Here is an 8,523-nt window from a genome sequence, read left to right on the forward strand (position 1 = left end):
GATTTCTGCTGCGATCCAGGACAATAGACACCAGGGCGACAGATTCTTTTCTAGGAATTCACAGTGTAAGGAGTGAAAAATGACGAGTAACTATTGAACAGTCCGAGTTACTGTGACAAGTGCACTTTCTTGGTGCCTGTCTGTTCTCAGGAGAATGTTCTGTTAAATACTGTGTAACCAAGATAAGGACGTCTAAAATAATGGCAACAGCATCAGAGACAAAAAGCCAAGAAATCATTAACAAGGTTAAGAGTCTGTCTTTCTAAAGAAAACAGTATAAATCTCAAACATGTTTAATTCATATAGCTGAGTATTTTGGTACAAATTAGGAACCCCCCCCTTTTTTTTTTTGGTCTTCACTGCTGTAAGTAGGCACTCAAAAGAATTTCTAGGTAATTGCATAGTGACACCTACTGGTCAAATACATCACTGCCTGTCTTTGTAACCATCTAAGAGAAGTGCTAAAACAATTTTTAGGTCAAATTTAGAATTCCTTTTCAATTTGAGATATTCGCATTTGTATATAGTCTTTATTGTAACATACTAAGCGAGGCAACGTGCGACAGATTGCTCTTTCGCTGTTAGCTTTGATTAAGGCCACTCAGCCTTGGCATCTGGCCACTTCTCACCAGACCTGGAGGACCCTGATAGGAAGGCTAAGAGCCAATGGCAGTTCTGGACTTGTAACAGCTTCCTCCCCTGGTGGGAGCAATCCCAAGTATCCACAGCTGCAAGAATCTGCTATCTGCAACGGTGGGAACAAGACTGGTATTTTCATACCACTTTTGGAATTATTATCAGTTCTTTTCTCAGTTCATGCAACTCACGGTGTCAGAAATGTGGCGACAGCTTAAGATTGTACAGACGCTCTAACTTGTTTTTTTAAATGAACTTAAAACTCAGAACAGGATTGAGAAGCAAGTCGGGACTTCTGACACTCCTAAGAGATATTTTTTTCACTGCCTCAACTCTCATCTGCTAGAAGGAGTCTGTTATATTAGTAGTCTTACCACAGTTTATTTTCTAATATATTAAAAGAACTTTTGCCACTTGGAGACACTGTCTTGAATCAATGCTGAGTTTGGGCACCAGCGTAAAATGACACCGTGGGTTGATGTACACTGTTTCTGCGGACACAATAAATAGAGAGCAGACTAAAAGCCAAATGCTTACCCACTTTAACTTAATTGCCTCTTCCAGGTCACTAATTCACGCCCCAGTGTCCCAGGAGAGTTAATTTATCTCTCCTGAGTGACCGCTTGACTCTGAGAAGGCATTTTAACTTAAAACAGGACAAATGCTATTACTCCAACTTATTCACATGGCAATAAACACGGTTTCCCATCGTTCTCAGCTGGTCTACTCAGTGCTGGACCCCTGTCTCCTTTTTGTGACCCCAGAAGTCGTTTAACTCAGTTTGAATCACAATAAACCTTCAATTTGCAATTATGGCAGTGTGACATTTGAGTTTCTATTTCAGAAAAGAATGAATTTAAAGAAGGGTAAGTGAAGGCACGTCTCTGTCTCTGTGACAAACGGATCTCATGCCCTCCGCAGTCAAATAGGAATACAGACAACAAGATTCTTCTACAAGTATTGCTTGTTATAATACTGAGGCTCTTAGTCACAGGAGCTAAGCTGGCAATCAACATACAGGAACAATGAACACCCAAGGGCAAAATATTGAAACAAACTGAAGCTGAGCCATGAAGGTGATCTCTACATTCAAAGCTCTTGTTTCCCAGGTTACTCAAAGCTAATGCTCTTTGCAGTTTCACGAAGTATTAGTATTTAAAACAATGGTTAGTATTTCAAAGTTTTTCATGATCTTATTATTAAATATTACTACTGCTTGAATAGTGACTGTTGTCCTTCACATCAGGTCAACAGAGTTAGCAAAATAGAGATTAGTAGGATAATTTTAAATTTCAGAACAAAAAGATTTTTTTAGTTATAAGTAGGTACCATTTAATATTTAGGAGCCAGACAGCATATTTCACGTGATATCATATTTCAACTGTGTTGAAAAAATAACAACGCAGTGGTGCAGGATAATTGTCTGTATTCTGTCAATCATGTTTTAAATAAATGCTCATTGGCCAGGCAGGAAGTATAGGTGGGAAAACTAGACAGAAAGTAGAGGTGGAACAAAGAGAACAGGAGTATTCTGGGAAGCAGGAAGCTTCCTCCACCAGTTCTGCCCAGATCACCGAAGAAGCAAGATGTGAGCTGCCCCTCTGAGAAAGGTACTGAGCCATGTGGATAACACAGATAAGAATAATGAGTTAATATAAGCTACAAGAGCTAATAAGTAGCCTGAGCTAATGGGCCAATCAGTTTTATAGCTTATGGCAATCCCTATGTGATTTTCTTTGGGGCTTACCAGCTGTGGGGAACTGGGCAGGACATAAACCCCAACAAGCAGGCCCATATGTTACAACGCAGCAGTCATATCCTACTGGCTGTGTTATCTGAAGCTCATGGGAGATCGCCCTTACAAGCTGTTGCATTACTGTGGTCTAGGACAAAGCTCCAGTTTGACCTCAGCTAATCTTGAGTTATGATTCAAAACCATCCTTAAATTCTCTAAACATTTATAAATGTCAAGCATTCTTCAAGTGACAAAACTGGACCTTAAAGGTACCTTTTCAAGATGTATGTGACAAAGGATGACTTTATGTCACTTAAAACTACGGCAGCTATAATTGTAGCAAAATGATGTAGATGGTTATCAGAGGAAGGATATAAACCAGAGTTTAAAAATCTTAATGACTATCTTTGTATTGATAAAGGGACAGAAAATCTTTATTCTTGTAAGCACAAACTTAAATGCATAGAATCCTATATAAAACAAAATTAAATCAGTTGGAACATTTTAGACTGAACAAAGAGACCAAAGCAGACACTGCAGTCTCCTGTAGACCCATTTCACTGTACAGGAGAATGTGTTTCTGACTATTACCACTTCACACAAACACACTAAACATAAAACTGTGAATGTGTTCAGCATCCATGGAGTATCTGAACAAAAAAAAAATTACCAGTCTGTTCACAGGGGAATTCACAAGGGTTGTAACAGCACTGAGAACCCTGGCAGGGAATAATGTAATTATCTAGGGTTAAGAGGGTCTTAGGGACCTTGTAAAATTCTTACAAACATAATCATGCTTGACACAAACAGCAAAACACATACAACATAATATTGCAAGTTTAAATGCTTTATAAATTTGATATTTTAAAGGGACAATGCATAGTTGAAATTATATTGAAACATTTTAAAAAGAAACTCATAATTTGGTTTCAAAGTTCTATGAGTTAGCTGCAAATCCTAGAGTCTTAAAGAAGTAGATTAGCTTCTTTTGCTGGAACTAGAATTCTTTTAGTTTCTATCACAGTTTAAAGGGTAGATTCGGTTTTACTTTTAAACCCTTTTAATTACACCATACATATAAAAAAAAAGTGCATGTAAATTTGCACAACTAAATCACTGAAGCAGAGACCTGAGGTGAAAAAAGAAAACATTTCCAACATTCCAGAATCTTTTTCCTCTGTTGTGCTACCCAGTTTTTGCTGTGGAAACAAAACACTGGACATGCTGGACAGTTTATGGAAAGGAGGAAAGGTTCATCTGGGCCGTGTCAGCCCCACTTTGCTGGTCCACAGGCTTCGGGCCTGTGGTAGCACTGCTTACCATGGCAGGTTCAAGTGACAGAGGCAGTTTGTTCATTTCATGGTGGCCAGAGGCAAAAAGGTCACCCCTAGTGACCTAACTTCTTTCCATGGTTTTTGTGGTACAGTAGTGGTATTGGGATATCCTGACTTAACAGGAAGCAGGATATACTTAGAGTTGCAATAGGACAGCTCTGGAGGGGTAGAGCCACACATAATAGGACAGCTCTGGAGGCTGGAGCTGCGATGGGACAGCTCAGCACTGGAGAAAAGGTGTCCTATCGGGAAGCCCGGATACCTGAAGCTGGGGTGCGGTGGGGGATGCTCTCCCTGCAGGATACGATGCTGCTCCTCTCCTGAAGAGTGGCTACAGCTTTCTTCTCTGTTCCCTTTAAGGAGCATCCTAACAGAGCTATCTGCTTCTCCAGCCCAAGATGTTTCTTCTGCTAACACTCTGCTAAAGGGAAGCCCCCTGCAAAAACATAGCAATCTCCTTTAGCTCTGGTGAAAAGTTGTTACTTTTCCTCTGCTGTCCCCTGGCCTTGCTCAGCCCCCTTAAGGAGCGTCCTAGCAAGGTTCTTCTGCTCTGTTCCGCCTAAGGGAGCGTCTCAGCAAGGTTTTTCAGTTCTCAGCAAGGTTTTTCAGTTCAGTCCCCTAAGGGACGTCCTGGTCAGATTCTTCGGCTCTTCGCGGGACGAATGAAGTCGTCCACTCAAAACTCTTTTGAGAAAGAGATTTATTTGGGAAGGAGGAGTACAGGAGAGTGGCTGCCACTGCCACTTAGAGGCAGCTCTCAACTGAAGGGATGGAGAGGCTTATATAGGGCTTCTTAGGGGTGGAGTTTTCCCAGGGAGAAAGGGGATTGGTCAATTTTTCCCTGCTCAGGAATTGGTCAGTTTAGCTGGTTGGGGCAGAGATGGCTCTGACTTGATGGCCAAACTGTGTCTCTTTCACTGGTCCTTTTTAGCTTTTTGACTCTAATCTTAGGACCAGAGCATATTTCTTTCACTGACTCTAATTCTAGGGACAAAGTGTGTTTTTTTTTTTTGACACTAGTTTCAGAGCCAGAACACCTATCTTTAGTTCTGAGTTCAGGGATAAAGATGTTTCTTTCCCTGGCCCAGGTCTCAAATACAGGGTATGTTTCTTTCTCTGACTCTGGGTTCAGAGTCAGGTGCTCAGTGATTGGTCAGGTTCCTGCTCGGGTTGTCCCTTTAACCCTACAGTCCTCCTCCCTCTGAAAGGGTCTACCAACCCTGTGAGCCAATTTAACAGGAGCCTTTGGGAACATTCCAGATCTCAGAGCACTACCCTTCCTGGGTCATCACTGGCCTGACCTGGCATCCGCAGCTGTTGTTTTGCTGCTTTGGAATTCTTTCATGTCTCCCTATTATTGCAGGTGATCATAAACATTTATATAATTGGAGCATGAACAAAGGCATCACAGAGGACATGCAGTTAGTTTTGCTTGGTGCATACCTCCGTCCAGAGTGTAACTGCTAGGTCTTCTGATTTGGGAGCCTTAAAAACATCAGTTCCTTTGGTGGTGGTCTCAACTGCTACCACTTTAGTGTAAGCTGTTTTCTGCCAGTACTGGCATAACTTTTTCATTTTAACCATTATGGAGGGCATGTAGTTATACTGCAATGTGGATTTAATTGTATTTCTGATGACTTAGGAAACAGATCACATATTATTGGCCATTTGTATAGCTCTATAAAAACTTGTGGCTTTATTTCCTCACCAATTTTAGGGCCTCTTTTATTATTTTGAATAAAAGCCTTTTGTTTGCTATTTACATGGTGTGTGTGTGCACAATCTTCAACTCTTAGCTGTGTTCTTCATAATGTTTTTTATCAAAGCCCAATTTTAATACAATCAGATCTCTCAAAATTTCCCCTGTATAGTCATACTCTTTCAAAAAATGTTTCTTGCCTACTCCTAAGTTCACAAAAGTGATGTTCTTGCTGACAGCTTTAGTCATTCACACGATGACCTATGATACATTTAGAAGTAATTTGTGTGTGATAGAGGGACCGTGAGAACTCGAGTCAGAACTCTATCTGCTAGCCCAGAATACATCCTGAAAAGACCATTGCTTCTAACTAGACCAATCCTGTAGTCATGTGCTCTGGGAAGGACCTACATGGTATGATGTGGTCATAACCTCTGATGTGGGATTCCCCTCTGTATGCTGTGAATACCATTGGTTAATAAAGAAGCCACTTTCGGCCTATTGCAGCATAGAACAGGGCAAGGCGGGAATTTCCTGTCTAGAGGAGTAGGCGGAGTCAGGGAGAAGCCATGTAGCCACCACAGGAGACAGAAGGCCAGAACCATACCAGTAGGCCACAATCACGTGGCAATACACAGATTAATACAAATAAGATCTAAGAGCTAGCTAGAAATATGCATAAGCTAATAGGCCAAGCAGTGTCTTAATTAACAGTTTCTGTGTGCTTATTTCAGGTCTGGGCAGCCGGGAAACGAATGAACAGCCTCTGACTACAAATTTCCAGGGACAATTTGGAGCCAGATGCTCAAATGCCTTATTTTAAGTCTTTATAGTTGTTACAACTTACATGGATACTATAAGGAGACAGATAACTTACTAAAGTTAAAATATCTAATCAGTATTGAAAGGGAGTTCAGTGCTGTTTTAGTAGAGAATTGTGTTTTATTTCCAAGAGATGAGAGATAAAATTAAAGACCAAACAACTAAAACCTTAAAATTTGTTTTCTGTATAGAGCAAAATTATATAGTGTTAACCAAAGACTATGCATTATAAGAGAAAAAAAGAGATAAAGTTCTAAATAATATAGTTACCCAAATACTGTAACTACCCAAATACTGTAACACAGGTGTTGACAGAGGTTTCTGTCCCACCAGGTCCTGCAGTCATTCAGTCCCAAAGAAATACAGAGGTCTACATTAATCATAAATTGGTTGGCCTATTAGCTCAGGCTTATTAATTAATTCTTATTATCTTAACCCATAATTCTTGTCTGTGTCAGCCACGTGGCTTAGTACCTTTCATCAGTGAGGCATTCTCATCTGCATCCTCTACGGCTGGGTGATGACTGCAGACAAACTCCTTCCTCTTCCCAGAATTCTCCTGTTCTCATTGCCCCGCCTCTACTTACTGCCTGGTCATCCTGCCTTTACTTCCTGTCTGGTTAGTGGCCAATCAGCATCTTATTAAATAAGTATAAGGAATAAATCTTTACAGGGTAAAACCATTGACGCACAGCACACAGGGGAAGAGAAAAGATCAGCAAGGGTTGTGGTAGTCAGAAAGATGACTACTACAGAACTCCTTGAGTTGATTTGCACCTGATAAGGCCATTATTAATGTAAAACCCTAGAGCCTTCATTTCTGAAGTCTTTAATACCGTCAGTCCACTGTATTCTCCTCTTATTTTCTTAAACACCCCTTTCTTCCACTATTGCTCCACTTTAGAACACACTAATGGTTCAACCCTCGTACACAGAAAGCTGAAAGCTAAAAACAAAACAAAAGCAACAAAAAATGATGCTCAAACCTCCTTGGGTTAATGAGTGTGGTCTGTGAATGTAGAGGCAAATTATGAAATATTCTGTTAAGTAACCCAAATATATAGCTGAAGTTGTGGTATAAGGTGCCTTGGAACAGTGGTTCTAAAATGCAGGCAAAGCTGTTAGATAAAATGTTAACTTGGTTGTACCTGACTTCAAAAAACCAAAGTATTTTGTCCCTTAATATAATCTGGCTATTTGGAAACATTTTTGGTACCATACATGGTAGGCAGAGACCAGGGTGATGCTAAGCATAACCATACATTATTGAATAGATCCCCAAACAAAGGTTTATTGCTCAGAGCATATGTAGTGCAGCTGTAGACTGCTTTGGGGCAAGAATAGACGCAATCCCAGAGTTTTGTTCAACTATAGGTATTCAGTTGATGTTTTAAGTGATAGAAGCCCAAGGAAGACAAACAAGCTTTAAACTTGAAGGGAAAGAACTTCTCTTTCAAGTGTAGCATGCTATAGTTCAATTTTCAGATATGTATTAAGTCTTTAAACTTTAAGAGAAATTTAAGGCATGCAGAGTCCAAGTCCTGTGTCTTTACTAAGTGAAGCACTAGTGTCAGGCAGCCCTAAAGTCCTTTCGCCTCCCGTTCTGCAGCTCTTCTGATGCTTAGATCTTGATAACCACGGAGAACAACAGACAATGTGTATAAATAAAAGAATCACAGCTGTGTTCCTGTGCTGGGTCTTAGATGAGCTGTGCTATGCTTATTCGGTTAATATTGTGCATTTTCTTGTTCTTGTGGTCTTGTGTAAGTAAACATCATGAAATAGGTACCTGAGGCACTTTCTTGTATTTTAGTGCCTAGTAACTATCATCAACAAGTCATAGATTGGCAGAAGCCTCAGCAATGAAAGTCAATTCATTTAAAGTTAGTAACAGTGTAATAAGCTCTGAAGAATAGTGAATGAGGCATCTCTGGAGTGATGGAGTTAGGGTTATGATCTGGAGCTGAGGCATTAATTAATCTGAAAATAAATTATGTTTAACTGTTTTAACTGCATGGTTAAGAAATGTATTTTAGTGTAAGAATGAAATTGATGTACCTTTATATATAAAAGATGTATTACTTTCACTATTTTTTCCTGCTGACATTGTTTGAAAATAGCACTCAAACTTGGGCCAGTTTGATTAGCAGTTAAGAAAAATAAATTAGAAAAATAAATTTGTAATAAACCTAGAATTACCAATAGTAATACTAAAAAAATCCTAACATTTAATGTTGTACTTCTTTAACCTGTTAAATAGCTGCATTTTTAAACTATTGCAATAAAGAAATACAAGC

The sequence above is a fragment of the Myodes glareolus genome, chromosome 21 (genome assembly GCF_982192425.1).
Source record: "Myodes glareolus chromosome 21, mMyoGla1.1, whole genome shotgun sequence".
In the NCBI taxonomy this organism is placed as follows: domain Eukaryota; kingdom Metazoa; phylum Chordata; class Mammalia; order Rodentia; family Cricetidae; genus Myodes; species Myodes glareolus.